The 18,394-nt window shown below is 37.6% G+C and overlaps 1 long non-coding RNA gene across 4 annotated transcripts in view; it reads left to right on the forward strand.

Annotated features, from left to right (window-relative positions):
• Positions 1 to 18,394, forward strand: part of LOC140530921 (uncharacterized) — a 466,876-nt gene that overhangs the window by 169,077 nt on the left and 279,405 nt on the right. For 3 of the 4 annotated variants that reach the window (XR_011976168.1, XR_011976166.1, XR_011976169.1), the window contains exons 3-6: positions 1,934 to 2,030; positions 2,250 to 2,465; positions 3,859 to 3,974; positions 5,252 to 5,365. This is a non-coding gene — a long non-coding RNA (uncharacterized lncRNA). Of the gene's footprint in view, positions 1 to 1,933; positions 2,031 to 2,249; positions 2,471 to 3,858; positions 3,975 to 5,251; positions 5,366 to 18,394 lie in introns of all 4 variants that reach the window. The other variant, XR_011976167.1, reaches the window with a different exon arrangement.

An 18,394-nucleotide genomic window follows, 5' to 3' on the forward strand; every position in this document is an offset into this window, starting at 1 on the left:
TAGGATTACAAAGGAAACCAGTAGAATTGAAATACTTATTATATTGAATTCCCACTTACATACTGAAATAGTTAATTAAAATAAAACAATTTCATGGACCCCAGATTAAGAACCCCTGTAAGAAATGATCCCAAACTTCTCCTTCAGCTTTCAAAACAACTTATCTTTTATGGAGATAGTAATAGCACTTCCCTCCCAGGGTTGTTGTGAGGATCAAATGAGATAATGATGGTAAGTGCTTAAGACAGTGCCTGACACATAGTAGGGACTATATAAATATTAGCAGTATATGTGTATATATATATATATATGCATATATATGTACTATATATATACAGAGAAAGAGATCTATCTATCTATCTATCTATCTATCTATCTATCTATATATATATATATATATATATATATATCTGTATCTATAAATACAGCAGGCAGTGCAACATCAGTAATTAAAATCTCAATTTTTGAGGCCATATAGGCCATCCTCTTCATTTTATGGATAAGGAAACTGAAGCTTGGGCTAGCTGACCTGTCCAAGGTAACACAGGTTGCAGAACTGAGATTGAAATCTTGCTTCTCTGGTTCTGAATCCTTCCATTACACCCAGAGTTCCTCTTCCACATGTCCTTAGGTAACTAAGGCAAGGTAGAAGGGAAAGGAGGCAAAGGAGAGCTCAAAGACAGTTGAGGAGCCAATTAGGGGTGGTAGATTTGGAAGTAATTTGAAGCAAGAGGGCACAGTAACATCTGGGGGTCACAAGGATGGGGGAGATGTCAGGTATAGGGTGGCAGCTTAGCTGAGACTTTAAGAAAAAGATGTTCCAAAAGACTGAGATGAGTCTGATTCGTCTGGAAAGCCTCTCCCAGCACAGTCTGACTTCTATGACTGGGATGCATTCCTTTCTCAACTTCTTTTCCTCCATCCTTGCTTAAGAATTTTTCCCTCCCAGCCTGATGTCTTTCTTTTTCTTGACCTCATTGAAGGGGCCATGCCCTGACTACTTCTTAAACAGGTCTATTCAATGAGTGGGCATTTCCTGAGTGAGTACTTGCATAGATGCTGGCCAAGATCTCTCAGTGCATCCTGGGTCATCTCCAGTCATCCTGATGAATATCAGGTCACTGGATTCAGATGGCTCTGGAGGAGAAGTGAGGCTGGTGACCTTGCATAGCCTTTCCTCACTCAAAACAAAGTCAAGTGCAAGTCATGTCATTATTTCTCTGATGGCATGGTCTTCTTCAGCAATGAAGGATGAATACAACCTCCTTCTTAAGCTCCCTCTCATTCTCCCCAGCTATCACCTCACAGTTATCCTGTACCACTTTATGTGGCTGTTCTCTTACCCCATTTCTTTATTCCCTGCTTTGTATATTCTTACCTGTGCATGTGTTAAATTTGCCCTAGTAGAATTTGAGTTCCTGAGAGATAGGAATGTCTGTCTTGCTTTTATCTTTTGGTTCCCCGAATTCTGAACAGTGCTTTGCACATAGGAAATGCTTACTAAATGTTATCATTCTCTGACTATAAATCTCCCTGCTCTTTCACCTGGGGGAGAAAGGAACCTCCAGCCAGCTCTTTGCCATGCCCTTACTCCCCTGGGAAAGGAGAGTGTCTCTGAAGATTTTAGTAGTGAAGGGGGTGAACTAAGGGTTGACCTAAGGTCCTGGAAAGGACCTTAAAAATTCCTGCATTTTACCCATGAAGAAACTGGGTGAATGAAAGGAACTCAGTGCCCTGTGGGCACACCCTTATGCTCCTCCTTTATGCTGAGATTCAGAAAGGTCCCTATACCACAAGCCTCAGTTTCATAACTAGGTTGAGCCCTAAGGTCTTCTGAGTGGAACAGAAACCAAGTAAACCAGTTTCTAATAAAAATGTAAGCTTTTTAAGCATTGAAACAGGAGTTTTACTCATCTCTGTGTTTTTCCCCCAGGATCCCTATGGTATTGTCATGCAAATAGCAAATACTCAATGAAGACCAGTTGAACTCAACCTCCTGGACAAACCTTTCACCTCATCCCTCCTCTAATGTAATTCTCCCCATCTTCCAGTTCCCTCCTACTACCATTCTCCTTTCCTCCCCACCCTCACATACACACACAAACACAATATATATATATGTAATGCACATGTATATATGTATATACCTACATATTTATGTATGTATGTATTCCTGGGCTGAACAATACCTTCAGCTTCAGAGAAATGTCATACAAAAAGTGAGAAGGGTCTCCAATGTTACCTTGAAGGACCCTGTCTTGTGCTGAAGGTCTGGTAGTCTGAGACATCCTAGGAGGGCGCATGAAAGGTCAGCAGTCTGGAAAAGGAGGGGTCCAAGAAATGCAGATGAAATCAAACAAAGGAACAAGCAAGAGCCCTGATTGTGATACATGTGTTTCAAAACCGAGCGTGTAAGTGTGTCAGCAGCTCTACGCTCCAACCTCAGCCTCTTGACTTGAACATGGGTAAGGTGGGTTTTTTTTAAAAATTTTTAACTCTTTTTTATTAAGGGAGTAAACCAGTCAAATCTCTTCATGCTGCAAAAACAGGCCTAACCTGGGAGGGGTTTTTTGATCTTTAGTTTCAAATTGTTTATTTATTTTTTTGTTCCATGTTTGAAACTTACCAGTTCAGGGGCATGTGACATGCAAGGAGTAGAATGGTAGACCTTTATAATTCAGAGGAACCTCAAAGATCATCTGATCCAACTTTCTCCTTTTACAGATGAGGAAACTGACCCAGAAAGATTATAGTTACATTGCTAAAAGTCCAGAATCCAGACCTCTTGACTTCCAGTTCTGTGTTCTTTCCATCTCACTCTGGAAATGTTTTTGAAATGAAAATTACTTGTGTGCTAGGTTCCAACTATATGATGTTACTTTTTGGTAATTCTCTGTTTAAATTGTGAAAAGCTTTTAAAAATTAACTTAATGTCTTAATAGATTTATGCTTCCTTCAGTATCAACCTGATCTGACATTAATGAAGATGGGGTGCACTGGATCTTATTCTCAGCAAAATTAGTTTTTTGTTTAAAGTCATGTGGCATAATGGACAGAGAGCTAAGCTTGGAATCAGAAAGACCTGGGTTCAAATCCTGTTCCAGCCTCATGCTGGCTGTGTGACCCTGGGCAAGTCCCTTATCCATTTTCAACCTTGGATTTTTTAAATTATCATTCAGTTGTTTTTCAGTCATGCCTGATGCTTTGTGGGCCCACTTGGGGTTTTCTTGGCAGAGATGCCAGAGTGGTTTGCCATTGCCTTCTCCAGCTCATTTTACGGATGAGGAAACTGAGGTAAACAGGAACTAATAATAGTGTTTATCTTGCAAGGCAGCAGTCGTTATGAGGATCAAGTGAAACAGCACATATAGTATTCTGCAACCTTCCAGTGCCACATAAATATTAGCTATTATTGTTTGTTTTTAACAATAAAATTTCTAAAGGCACTTTACAAAGGAACCTACTTGTTGTGTATTATATCTTTAGTTGGATAATGCCAGCTTATTGTTTATAAAATAAATTACATACAAATGTCTTCAAGATCACCTCAGTATCTTTAATAAATCTTTAAAATATCTTTAAAATCTTAATAACAAATTTGAAAATCCTTTATAAAGTTAAAACAATTTTTTTCACCAATGATATCATCCTTTTAGAAGATTCCTAGACAATTAAAGTCTTAGAGAGTTTCATGGGAAAGTGAGAAGTGACTTATCCAGAGTCACACAACAAATGTGAGATAAACATGGTACTTGAATCCGGGTCTTCTTGATTTCAAGGCTAGCTGTCTATCCACTATACCATGCTGTCTTGAGTATACAGAGCCTACTCCAATAAAGTCCCTCTCATGACATGCAGGAAGCCTCGGATTCTCAAAGAATGTGGCAGTGGGAAACAAGTTCTGCAAGGCCTGACAAAGTGGAAAGGCTTAGAGCATGACCTGGCAACCACCTGTTAGCAGAAAACCATGTCAGGTGAGTCTGAAAGAGGTTTCTTATTCAAAGGTAAGCCATCAAGTACGTTATTTTATCACAACAATTCATGAAACTAGCTACTGAGACATGAAGGGTTTTGATATGGGTCAGTCTGCATTGATGGAGCTCCCTTACCAGTGAAATCACACATCCCTTTGGATATAGAACTTTATGCTAAGTATATACAGCATTATAAATCACATTATTTATTTATTTTTCTTCTGAGTCATTATGATCACCCTCTCTGTATCATTCAGTTCTCATAAATTTAAGTCCTAGAATGACAGACTCCCGGAGCTGGGAGAGACTTCAGAGGCCTTTTAGTCCAACCTGTACCTATAACCCAAACAATATCATTTAGTTGGTAGAACTGACAAAGAGTGGTCCAAGAAATTCCCTCTAAACATACTGTGACTTTGAGAGCAGAGATTTTTTTTAATCTTTTTTTGAACCTTTTACTCTTAGAACAGTGACTGGCACAGAGGCAACAGCTGATAAATGTTTTTTGATTCCCCAAATTAGGGGTGGGGAACCTGTGACCTTGAGGTCACATGTGGCCTTCTAGGTTCCTAAGTGTGGCTTTTTGACTGAGTCCAAGTTTCACAGAACAAATCCTTTTATTAAGGGAATTTGTTCTGTGAAGTTTGGATTCAGTCAAAGAGCTGTACTTGAGGATCTACAGGGCCACATGTGACCTCAAGGTCACAAGTATTCCCCTCCAAGTGGTCATTTACCTGAATGACTCCCAAGGGGAGCTGTTGAAGGGGAGGGAGGTAGGAAGGAAGCAGGTTCCACTCCCTCCTGTGGTGGCCCATTCACCTTTTAGATAATTAGAATTGTTTCCCCTTAAAGTAATTCATTGTTGGAGTCAGGAAGACCCAAGTTCAAATTTGACCTCAGACATTTATTAGCTGTGTGACCTTGGGCAAGTCTCTTAGCCTTGATTGCCTCCCCCCCAAAATATAATATAATAATGCAATATTTCCCCTTTTCACCTTCTACCCATTGCTTTAGATTTGGGGGCCTTTATTCTCTTGGGCCCAAAAAGACCTTTTATCATTTCTGTCCCCTGGATTCTCCCCAAGTCCTCCATATCTCATTTAAGTTAGCAGGTCACCAGATCTGACAGCTTTCGAGTAAGGGCAAAATAAATACTTAACAAGATTATCTTGGGGCTCCGACCTTCTAACTTCCCGTTTGGATAGCCTAGTTGGTTTTTTTAAAGACACAACCCTTTTTTATTGACTCACTTATCTTGTGATTTCTTTAAACACCAGATTGTTTGCACCAAAAACCTCTTCCTTGACTTGTGGATGTCACGAGTCCACATTGTAAATTGTTCCTGCCTGGGTGAATGAATAATCCTGATGCCATCTTGTCACATCTGTATCGTAAGTACTTCTATAATTTGTTGAGTTTTTAAAAATGTTAATCCGGAATTATAAGGTGCCTCGCCATGCCACCCCACCCACTGGCATATTTAGTCAGCAACCTCTTTATTCCATTATAGAAGTCAGTAATAAAAATGCTAACTAGTACTGAGTCAGACTCCTTAAAGCTGAAAATGACCTAGTATTTATTACATGCTGCTATCTAATTTGGGGCAGCTAGGTGGAAAAATGGATAGAACCTGGAGTCAGAAAGCCTCATCTTCCCAAGTTCAAATCTCACCTCAGATATTTACTAACTGGGACTCTGGGCAAGTCACTTAACCTTGTTTGCCTCAGTTTCCTCACCTGCCAAATGAGCTGGAGAAGGAAATGGCAAACCACTCCAGTATCTTTGCCAAGAAAACCCCAAATGGAGTCACAGAGTCTGACCGAAAGGAATGAACATCTAATTATGTATCCAACAAAGAATACACTAGTTTTCCTCACTTCTTGACAGCTACGTATGGTGGAACAGAATAATCACAGAGTTGGATTGCTTCCTTCTTAATGCTGGTCAAAGTCTTGGTTAGCATAGGAAAGAGCCAAGGTGCGCACCATTGAAAATCTTGTGCCCCAAAACATGTTCGTACAGTTCATAAAATTTACGTCAAGTGCTCAGAGCTAGTATTTGGCTCTCCCCCACTTATGTCTTCCACTTGTTTCTATTTCCTTCAGTAGAATTTAAGTTTTTTTTATTCCTCTTGCTATCTCCAGTTCCTTGCACATAATAGATGCTTAATTAAGTTCTTGTTGGATTAGATTGGCTTATATTTGGTAGTTTTTAACGATTCCCAGAAGCATAAAATCATTGCCCAATTTTGTACTTTTCTGCTTTAACTTCATGGCATTGCAATCTCTCATGGACTATTTCCAACCTACTACAAATATTTCTCCTTGGCTCTCACCCTGCAAACTTACCATACAGCAGAACAACTGCTGGATCTGGATTCAGAGGACCTGGATTCCAATATTGCTTCTACCTCCTTTTTATCTATGTGATATTGGGAAAGTCATGGAAACATTCTCGCCCTCACTTTTCTTATTTGAAAATGAGGGAGCTAGACTAAATGATCTCTAGGTTCCAAATTTCTCCTCTTGACTGGCTCCACTTCTTGATTTGTCTCTTTTTAATTAATGGTGCCACTATTCTACCAGTCTTTCAGGGTAGTAAACTTACTATCATTGTCCTAGACAACTGGATTCACCATTCCACTCCCACCTATTCTTTAACTAATATTTGTATTAAATGTTTAATATGCAGAAAGCACTAAACCAAATGGTGGGAAATTTTTTAAATCATCTCTCTGATTTGATCATTGAAACTACAGCAATTGTTGAGATCACTAAGGGATAGAGTAGAGAGAAAGAGAAGTGAAGAGACAGAGACAGAACCTTGGTGCTTGAGAAGACAGCGAAGGATTCTAAAAAGGATCAGCCACAGGGGTAGGAGGAGAACCAAGAGACCTGTGTCTTCATCATGGGTCTCCTTTAAGGAACCTTTTCTTTTCTTTTTCTATGCTCGCTCAGTGATCTCATCACCTCTATGCAGATGATTCCCAAATCCACCTCTAATGGCTCTCCTGAGTTCCAGTTCTGTGTCACCAGCTGCCTATTCAGCATTTCCAGTGGGATATCCCATTGGCATGCCAAACTCAGCACCTCCAAAACAGAACTCGTGACCTTTTCCCCTAAACTAGGCTATTCTCCAAACATTTCTATTTTTGTTTAGGATACAACCAGTCTATCAATCATCCAGGTTTTCAAACCTAGAGTCTCCCCTTGATTCCTTCCTTTCCTTTCCCTCCATATTAATTAAACTACCAAATTTGGCCAATTCTACTTCCACATCACTCACATTTCTCTCTTTTTCTTGTTCAGGCCTTCATCATCTCTATGACACTCATTTTACAATTGGTCTTTCTGTTCCCAGGAGAAATCTCCCCTTTCCAAGCTATCCCTCACACAGCAACCAAAAATAATCTTCCTATAGTATTCCTTTAAGAAAGAATCTGTAATAATACTTTATTATTAGAAATTCAGGATCACTGACTAATCTGTACCCATAATGAGTCCCCCTTGTAACATACCCAACCAGTTTATCCAATTTAGCAAAGCCAGGCTCATAATAAGTGTGCCATAAATGGTTGTTGACTTGACTTGTTGACAAATGGTCATCCAGTCTTGGCTTGTGAACTCCAGTGAGTAAAATGAGGCAACCCATTTCAATTGTGGACAACTTTAATAGTTGGAAAAATTTTCCTGAAATCAAGCTTAAATGTGCTTCCTGTAACATTTTTTTTGCCTCAGGAAGAAGGATTCCTAGTCACAGCTCTGTTTTCCATCATACTCCAAACTCCCACTGAATGATGATGGCAGGTGCTATTATTATCTTCCTTTTACATTTGAAGAAATAGAGGCAAACAGAAATTAAATGACATGTCCAGGGTTATACAAGTATAAAGTGTCTGAAGCAGTATTTGAGCTCAGGTTTTCTTAACTCCTGGTCCAATACTTTATCTACTGTATCACTTGCCTTACTCAAGTTATAGGGAATTTATGATCCCTGATTATTAGCACGAAGGGGATCATAAACCAGAGATCCCAAGAGTTGGGAGGAAACTCAAATCATTTACTTCAACTCATACCCTAATTCAATTCAGTTCAATTCAAGAAAAATGTATTAAGCACCTACTGTGTGTCAAGTATTGAGCTAGGCTTTGGGGGTATAAAGACAAAAATGTAACGGTCTTTTCCCTTAATGAGTTGACATTCTACTGTACCAGTCTGTTCATAATTATGTGTGCATGACAATAATATTAATAGTTAGCATTTCTGTAGTACTTTAAGGTTTATAAAGTATTTTAAATATCAATATCAATTCATTTGATCCTCACAACAATCTTTTGAAATAGAAGCTATTATCCCCATTTTACAGATGAAGAAACTAAGGCTGAGAAATGTTAACTTGCCCAGGGCCATACTGCTAGTTAGGTGGGAGGCAGGATATGAACTCAAGTCTTCCTGACTCCAGATGCAGCACTCTGTCTACTGTGCCACCTCCAACAAGAAGTTATACAACTCTAAAGACCTGTGTGTTCAGGGCTGTACAACAAATCTGACTATGAAATCTCTAGGAAATTTTTCTTTATATTGAGTCACAATGTACTTCTCTGCAGATTCTATCCAGTGCTCCTAGTACTGCTCTCTGGAGCCAGATACCTGAAGATACCCATCATGTCCCTCCCTCCTTTCTCTAGGCCTCTCTTCTTCCATCTTAACACCCTTGTTTCTTCAAATCATCCTTCTATTGCATACTCTTTAGTCTATCTTGACTGATCTCCCCTGGATATGATCTGTTTTGTCAGTATCCTTCCTAAAATGTGGGTCTCAGAACCAAATACAGTATTCCATATTCTGGCTGACCATAGCAGAATACAACAGAAACAAGATTTCCTTCTTTCTGGAAATTCTATTTAAATACAACTAAAGATCAGGTTATTCTTTTTCTTGTTTCATAGGTTGTTTCCATCTACAGAGTTAATCATTGCATCAATGTGAATCTATGATGTAGACAGTTTAGATCAGTGGTGTCAAACTCAAATAGAACAAAATCCATGACCTATATTGACTTAGAAAATCACAAATTAACATTATTTGTGTTATATCATATTTTCATTTATTTTGCTAGATATTTCCCAACCACATTTTAGTCTTATTTGGGCAGTACTGGGAGCTTTACACCTCTGGAATAAATGGTCAGTGAATTGGGCCTAGAGGTGAAGACAGAAATTGCCTTAAAGATATTTCAAATTCTCTTTAATGATTCCAGGCTTACCTTGAAGGCAAAGACTCATTTTTTTCAACATCAACATTTTATTGGTGTTGTTATATGACAGGGAGCCATGCAATCCAAAAGTTTCTGAAGAACTAGAAATGTATCTCACACAGAAGGTAATGGAGAGGGTTTTCAGTTGATGTGACCAAGATATAACATAAAACCAACAAGGAGCTTAAAGAAGAAAAGAAGTAAGAACTGTCATTAAGAAATTATATAATAAGATTTTTAAATGGGCTGGTCACATTGCAAGGGTGAGAGATGGCAGAATTTTTCACAGGTATTCTCTTGATATCAGAAGTACGCAAGGAAGACCTCTAGTATGTTGAGAGGCAAGAAACACATTGGATGGTCAAGCATGGATGAATCATGATCTGAATCACTGGAAAAATTAATGAGATTAGAGAGCCTTTTGAGTAAGAACATTCAAACAACTCTCCTCTGCCTCCGCTTAACTTACACATAACTTTCTAAATCATAGCACCTTTCCCTAGACACCACTCCCTTAAATGTGTTGTCTTGCCTTAATACATAATGTCTACTTCTTGAGGGCAGAAACTAGCCTTTTTGCATTTCTTTCCTAGTACATAAGAAAGTGCCTAGCACACTCTAAGTCCTTAATCAATGCTTTTTCATTCATTCATTCTTATTTCTACCTACCTCACCAATGAAGAAACTGAGGTACAGAGAAGTCACGGGACTTGTCCATGGTCATATAAATAGTAGGTGTCAGGGATAGTATTCATGCCAAAGTTTCTTCATTCTCCAAGCCCATGCTATCTGGGATTAAGAGAGTAGGCAGATAGAGAGATATGTTAATCACAGGAAAGGCCAAGTACTGACAACATGGAGAGGAGTATAGGCCTGAAGAAGTTTATAGGACTAAACAGCCAGAAAGTTCCATTGAGACTTTTGGTAAGATGGTCTGTGATGGTACCCAAAGTCCTTGAGAACTTTAGATGACCATGCCTCAGACAGACATCTATGTGGGGGGGGTGGGGGGGGGAGAGCCAAAACTCATCATAGACTCCTAGTGACACTATGCAAGATTCCTCCTCAAAGACCTCCAACTACCCAAGCAAATCAAGATCAGTAGGAGTCTGCATTTAGACACTACTCTTCCAGAAATATAGATAATGAGAAAACTTTCTTCTCAACTTATGGTTATAGAATAGCCATTGCTCAGGACAGATGATCACAGAAGACAAGAAGGGCAAATCACCTCGAACTTCAGGGACAATATATTTTTGGTAATACAGTCCTGTCATATATGATCTGGTTCACAGACAGCCCAAAATAATACCTCTCTCACCTCAGTGAAGTAACTTCAGCTAAATAAGACAGCAGAGTCTATCAAAGTGATAACAGCATTTGGTGAAAGACATTTAATAATGATAATAGGTATTTTAAAGTGCTTTATGTGTGTGTATATATATATACATATATACATATATATATACACATACATACATATTCTCTCATTGGAGTCTGGCATCAACCCTATAAAGTAGATGCTGCAAGAAATATTATGCCTACTTTACAGATGAAGAAACTGAAACTGAGAGATAGTGAGTCACTTGCATAATGGTCACATAGCTAGTAGGTGTCAGAGGTAGGGTTTCCAGAGATTGAAACCAGTTGTTTTATGTGGCTCCTGTACACAGGTGCATAGGCAGGGAGGTATTGCTCTGCAATTTTTACTGCTAGAGTCAATCACCCTACCAGAGGGGATTAACATGGCAGTTGAGGCCATATGCTTCACCTGTGCTTCTTCAGTAGCCAAGGATGCATCTGTGAGAGCGAGCAGGACCCTGTGAAACCAGACACAAGCATAGTGGCAGTGTTGGTGATTTCTGATTGCTGGCTTTGACTCATTGCTTCCTGTTAAGGTCCAAATGTTCAGTTCCTGGTTAGAATACCACAGAATTAAACACTTTTAGTGTTGGAAGGAGCCTCATAGTTCTTCTGGTTCATTTCATACCCCCCAAATTCCTACTCTGCCAGGCAAAAGAGGGTGTGACATCTTAGAGGAGGCAAATGAAAAGTAAACCACTTTCACAACCTACTTCACAAGGCTGTTGTGAGGAAAGTGATTTATAAACTCTAAAATGCTATTCAAGTAGAAGAGAGGAAAAAATCCAAAGTGTAGGCTGTGTAGAACAGACTGTAAGGGAAAATATAGACTACGGGTAACAGACCTAGTCCATTAAAACACAGCAGACAACTAGCCAAGTACTTCCAGGCTGCCTCCAGGGAAAAGGAGCCAGTTTGTCTCACTTTAAAAAGGTGTTAGAGCAACAAGCTTCCCTTGGAGCCATCCATGGTGCTGACTTCTGACCAAGTTTTTTTTTTTCCCCAGTTAGCCTTTCTTGATAAATTTTTCAGTACTTCCCAAGCCTCTTGAGTCTACAAATGAAGTCTCAGGCTCTTGTCTACCAACCTCCTGGATGTATTACCTATAGTCAAATCCTCAAAGTCAGGGGTTCTTAACCTTTTCTCTTTTTTTTTAATGTCATAGATTCCTGGTGAAGCCTCTGAATCTTTTCTCAGAATGATGTGTGTACTTAAGTTAATATTATCCCCAATTTACAGATGCCTATGTAGGTTACAAGTCAAATGGCTTGCCCATAGTCACATGGACTATAAATGTTAGGCACTGGCTTTGAACCCTGTGGATTCTGCATCCATAATATGTCTTGTTTCTATCCATCCTCTTCTCACTATTGAATCTGTGTTACATTAGTTCAGTCTTTATTATCTTTTACCTTGATGATTAGTCTTGGGATTGACTTCCCTGCCTTAAGCCTCCAACTCCCATAGAGCTGACAAAGCTCAATTCTCATCACATCAATACCCTGCTCAAAAAGTTCCGATGGCTTCTTTTATCTTCTAGGATAAAATACAGATTTTTCCACTTGGCATTTAGAGCCCTCCATAGTCTAGCTTTAGATTGCTTTATTACACGGTACTTACTTACTTAATTAATCACCTTCATGTACCCTATGTTACAACCAAACTGGTCCATTTGTATTTTTCAGAACATGACGTTCCATCTCTTACCTCTGTGCCTTTGTCTACACTGCCTGGAGTCTACTCCCTCTTTATGTTTGCCTTTTAGAATTCCTAAATTTCTTCAGATATGAGCTACATGAGGCAGCTAGGTGGTACAGTGGATAGAGTTCTAGGCCTGAAGTTAGGAAGACTCGTCTTCCTGGGTTCAAATCTGGCCTCACATTTCCTAGCTGTGTGATCCTGGGCAAGTTACTTAACTCTGCCTCAGTTTCCTCATCTGTCAAATGAGCTAAAGAAGAAAAATGGCAAACCACTCCAGTATGTTTGCTAAGAAAATCCCAAATGGGGTAACAAGAATTGGCTGAACATAACAAAAACACATCTGCATGAGGCCTTTCCTAATCCCCCAGACACAAATTATTTTGCATTTCTTTCATATGTACTTTATGGTTATTTATATGTTTGTATGTTATTTCTTTCAATAGAATATAAGCTTTTAGACAGCAGTGGTGGCTTCATTAATGTCTTTATATCATGAAACCTGGCACACAGTAGGAGCTTAATCAATGTCTGTTCATAGCTTGATTCTCTGTTCCATGTTCAGTACTCTCTTGACCGTCCCATACTGATTCTGCCTTATTATCTCATGCCTGAATTACTGTAGTAGCCTACTAGCTAATCTTTGTGCCTCTGTTCCCTTCCCGTATCATTCAGTCCTTCAGAACTCTTTCAGATTGATTTAAAACAACAAAATCCACTTTTACTCTGTCATACACTTATAGAAGAGCCACCCTCTTAGTCATCAGAGCATTCAGCATATGTTCAGTCAACAAATATTTATTGTCTGTATTCTGTGCAACACACTCTACTGGGTGCTGGGAGAGAACACATAATTCAGCTTTGTTCCCTGTTTTCTTATGGTTTAAGTGAAGAGGTCCCAGTTTCTCTTTTTAAAGCTTTCTACAATATCTGTACCCATCTCCATCATAGAAGCTTATTTCCCACTATTCCTCAAAAGGAATTCTGTCTTCTAATCTCTCAAAAGACTATGTCACTTTCTGCTCTGCTTTTATTACTTCCTCTTTTCCTCTCCTAGCATACATTTCTTTCTTTTCTCTCTCTATCCCTCTCCTAGATACTTCTTTTAGGATAATCCAGATTGTATTGATCTCTCTCTTTTAATTGTACGTGTGTGTGTGTGTGTGTGTGTGTGTGTAAGAGAGAGAGAGAGACAGACAGACAGACAGACAGACAGACAGACAGATGGATGGTGCCCTTTGACAGTCTGGTGAAGCTTGTGGACCCCTTTTCAGAATGTTTTTAAATGCACAAAATAAAATACATAGAATTAGGAGGGAAAAATTAATATAACTGAAATACAGTTATCAGAATTTTTTTTACAGTTCATGCATCCAAGGTTAAGAATTGCTGTTGTAAATTATTTTGCCTTCATTAGCTGTCATATCTGACTATTTCTTGTAAAGACCATCTTCCCAACCAGAAACAAACAACGTTGTGTACTAGGATCATTTCTGGTACCTAATTTGTAGTCTGTGTAGTACTGGGTGGATGCTTAAGAAATACCTGTCAAGTGATTCATTAAAAGAATCAATTGCTCCTGTATTAATATCACCTCAGGACCAAGGAAATGTTCAGGGGTTCAGAAGTGGGACTGGAAGAGGCAAGGAACACATGGAAGCCAGAAATCTTTCTTAAAACCTTTCTTAAAAGGTTGTAGATTAGTATAGAGTCTGGAGGTCTAATTAAGGCAAAAGGCAAAAGAGAAGCAACCAGATTAGCAGCCATGAAGAAAGCTTTTATTCCTTTCTGGAGCAGAAGCCAATTACATTCCATAACCAACAGAGAGCCTACATATAGGTGAGAGCAAGTGAGTCGTTTTAGAGACATGATACATTGGCAACCTGGACTGGGTTTTGATTCTCATTTGGGTGTGACTCCTGACAAGTAGAACCCCAAGATACCATATTTAAGGTCTATGGCATTTTTATTAATCATTGTAGCTTAAAATCCCAAGAAGGCTAAAAATTAAATAATTTGAAGTAGGCACATGCAAATTTTCTGGTTTGAATGGAAGCTATGAAACAAAATTAAATTCTAACAAGCCCAAAGAATGAGAAAACTCAAAAATATACCATGAATGACAGTTTAACTCAGACAAATACAAATAATGAAAAGTAAAAGAAAAAAGCAAAAAGATACCTTTAAAAAAACAACTAAGACATTGTCCAAAAATAAATTCTAGATCAAGACACTGTGATCTTCAGGGATTCACAAGACTGTCAACCAAGCTCAGTTTTCAAATGTGAAGGATGTCCTTTGTAACTTGATAGTCCAGGGTTGGATATCAGCTTTTGGATATACAGCTTTTGGATATACAGCTTTTAATAGAAGCTGTATAATATGCCGTGTCAACAAGCATATTTATGCTTGTTCTTATATCTATGAATGTTCATAAATAAAAAGTTTATAGCATTAAGGGAGAAATAATAACACAAGTGTGCATTGAAAAGTATTGGCTCATATGAGTCTGATCTTCTATGGTATATGAGTAAGTTAACAAACAAAAGTAAGGAAGATAAAACTCTTAAGGAACACATTATATAAAATCAGAACACACTAAGGAATGTTTGGAGTAAAACTATTTTGCATACCAAGCAATCCGAATCCTTAGCATAAATAAAGAAGCAATTTTGTAAACAAAATCAACAATGCATGTCTATCAGCTTGGAATTGAAACCTCAATAGGCTGATTTAATTGGTCAATTTGTGATACATGCATGTATTGCTTATATCTGTGTGTGTACATATATGTGAATAAGCATTGTTTGTAATTGTAAGGAACTATAGATAATCAAACTCTCTAATAGTGAATGAATGTCTGAATTAACTGTTGGTGTAATGGAATACCACAATGCTCTTAAAATTTAAAAAAGATCAGACATTCAAAGAATTTTGGAGACATGTGAAACAATGCAAAGCAAAGAAAAGAGAACCAGAATAGTACACCTGCTAACTGTGACTAGGAAAACATATATGCAAATACATAAATGAATAATCAAATGGAGAAGAGGAAACAGTAATTAACAAGCTGTTATGGATATATGGTATATAAATGTAGATACATACTTACTTCTTTTAACTACTGTCAAAAGTTTGAAAAGAAAATAAAATTAATGTATAGTGAAGAAAAGAGACTTTCTAGTAACTTGTGTGATGATTTGAGTTAAGAGATCTATGTGACATACTTTTAATTTTTAAATATTAAAGGTTATATGTGACTGTCTTCAAACGATCTCTTCTACAATTGGATGCTTTAGATATGGACAACATAGTTGCAAACCATGTGAAGTCTTCTCAAATACATCTAAATTAGATTTGACCCCAAAGAACATGAAGAATACAACAATATGAAGGCATGCAAAGACATTCTGGACATATTTACCTCTGTGTGTGTGTGTGTGTGTGTGTGTGTGTGTGTGTGTGTGTTGTGTGTATAGGAGCAGTAGTAGTAGTGGTAGTGGTAGTAGTAGGAGTAGTAGTTGTAGTAGCCATAGCCTCTGAAGAGTTATAACTTAGAGGGTCACAAGAGAGCCTGTTAGAATGAAAACACCAATCACCAAAAGCATTTTAGATTGTTACTTGATTATTCCATTTTAGGATACAAGTGACATACATAAACTTCTTAAATTTCCCTTGGAGCTTATTAGGTTATTAGAATTCTTTAATTGAATCTCAGAATGAAGAAGGATACTGAAATCCAGGTACTACACATCAGGCATGTAGTAAGTGTTACTTTCGTGTACTAGTAGCAAGAGAATGAATTTCAATAAATTGCCCAGGTCCAGAACCATTTCCTTGATAGAAAGTACAGCAAAGATTACTAATGTAGAGCACAAAATCAGAGCATCTTGGAATTAAGAAATGTATTTGTTACATTTTGCTACTTTACACTAATAACAGTATCAGCTTCAACATTACATTCCCCAAAATGTCTAGAGTCTCTACACTGAATGTGGACATTTTGTTGATTTCTTGGTTGCATGCTGTCAGTCAAGTAGATACCAATACAAAAATGAAATTTTCCTTCTCTGTCTTAAAGTTGTGTTCAGCACATCAATTCTGTTTAATTAACAATAAATACTTATAATGAAGGAGAACATTTTAAAAACATTTTTAAAAAAACTTCTTTGATCAAGGAGATTTTATTCTAGAACCATTCATTCATTTTGTAGATAAAGGAGAAAATGGTTCAAGTTTTTCCATTCCCAGTCTGTGCAACCTCAATCCTATTCTTTAGAATAATAAACACTACTGTAATAATTTTCATCTCATCATGTTCCCAAGTATATGCTTGATATCCATTTTCTCTGAGAGAAGGGCTTGGCTTCAATAGCTCTCAAAAAAAACCCCCAAGCAATATTAAATAATACAACAGATTTGTATAAATGCATTATCAAAAAAAAATGTCCTGTACATTTCTTTCTGATGCATAAAGTATGAATAACTGTTTCACAAAACTTATCCTTGCCTGAGGTAGGAACATCTTTTTAGGTTTTGTATCCTGTCTCTGCATAGTTTAAGGAATAAGGAATGTCAAGGTATATGTCAATGAAATTCAATGGTTTGCATCAACTAAAAGAATCCTTTTAAAAATAGCTTTATGAGGCCCTTAGGCTGATTGCATCAAACATGAGACTCTGGTCATGCATTCCACTACCAATATTACTGAACTTTGGGTAATTTTTCCTCATTTAAGAGTTCAACTGATGGAAGATGTGAAATACTTTCCTATTTAATTTTTTGGAATAATTTCTCTTCTGCATGTCTAGATCTAAGTAAGCTTTTGTATGCAATCACAGCAACCTCAATGAACTCTAGAGGAATAAGAGATACGAATAATAAATTCATGAATCTTATTCCAATCTTGCCTGTTTTTCCATTTTTGATTTTTTTTTCTTTTGGTACTTTATGTAGCATGAATCTATCCATGAAAAATTAGATGTAGAATTTAGGCAATTATCTGGATAAATCAGCTCAAAAATAAAATGATGTTTATGTCTGAAATATCCAACTCATTATATCAGTTCATCACTTTGGTTTTTCTGTGTAGACACAATCTCTAATTCAAATGAACTTCTTAGCTTTCCTATAATTCATAACCTGTCCTTTACTGCCTCCTCTTATTTCTCCATCATCTCCAATATCATCATTTCTCATATTTCACTGACTTGCAGTCTAGACATGTGATTCATTTTTCTTCTTTCATGATCACCCAAACCGCTGACCAATGCTTCTGGAATAAGACTACCTTTATCCTACAATATTTCCCAAAGTCAGTTAAGATCTCATTGTAATGACTCCAAATAATTTCTTTCTATCCTCTCTTTCAATTCTTTAGAGCATCAAATTACTCTTGCCACTCTAACAAGATATCTTATGCCTTTGGCTTCTCACAGTTGAATTCTAAATTTTCTTGAACTACAATATCACAATTCTCCTGACTTTTTTTCTGTCTTCTTTCCTTATAAACGCATATTTCTCTTGTGCATTTCACCAAAATCTACATATATATGTACAGTGTGTTTCTACTAGGAATAATTAACTCTAAGATGAACATTTTTTAAATAATAGAAGCAAAAAATTCCAATTATTCATATTCTAATTTACTTATTCACAAAGGAGGATAAAATCTTCCAAATGGGTGTGTCTTTCAAATGGAAATGGATCCTTCAGTAAGAATATTTGCCCAGGAAGTACAGTTTACATACGATCCTTTGTCAGTTGATTTATGAAAGCAGCATTGGCACAGAAAAATAACAAATGCAACTCCATTCCACAACTTTCTTATAATTAGCTACTGGCAATCAAAAAAAAAGAGGACTGGAATATCTGCTTGAGTACTGTTAAAGAAAATATGGAGACAGGTTGGTCCTGACTTTTTAAAAGCAATATAATTGCATAGTTAGTGGCTGTTAGATCCTATTCATCTCACCTCTTACACACCTTCTTTAAAAAACAATAAACTAGATCAGCGCAACAGCCTTTGAAATCTTCAGCCTGAAGACGGGACTTCAGTGGGTCACTACTTGAACATCCCGGAGCTGGGATGCCGGAGTGATCAG

This window comes from Notamacropus eugenii, chromosome 3, assembly GCF_028372415.1.
Source record: "Notamacropus eugenii isolate mMacEug1 chromosome 3, mMacEug1.pri_v2, whole genome shotgun sequence".
In the NCBI taxonomy this organism is placed as follows: domain Eukaryota; kingdom Metazoa; phylum Chordata; class Mammalia; order Diprotodontia; family Macropodidae; genus Notamacropus; species Notamacropus eugenii.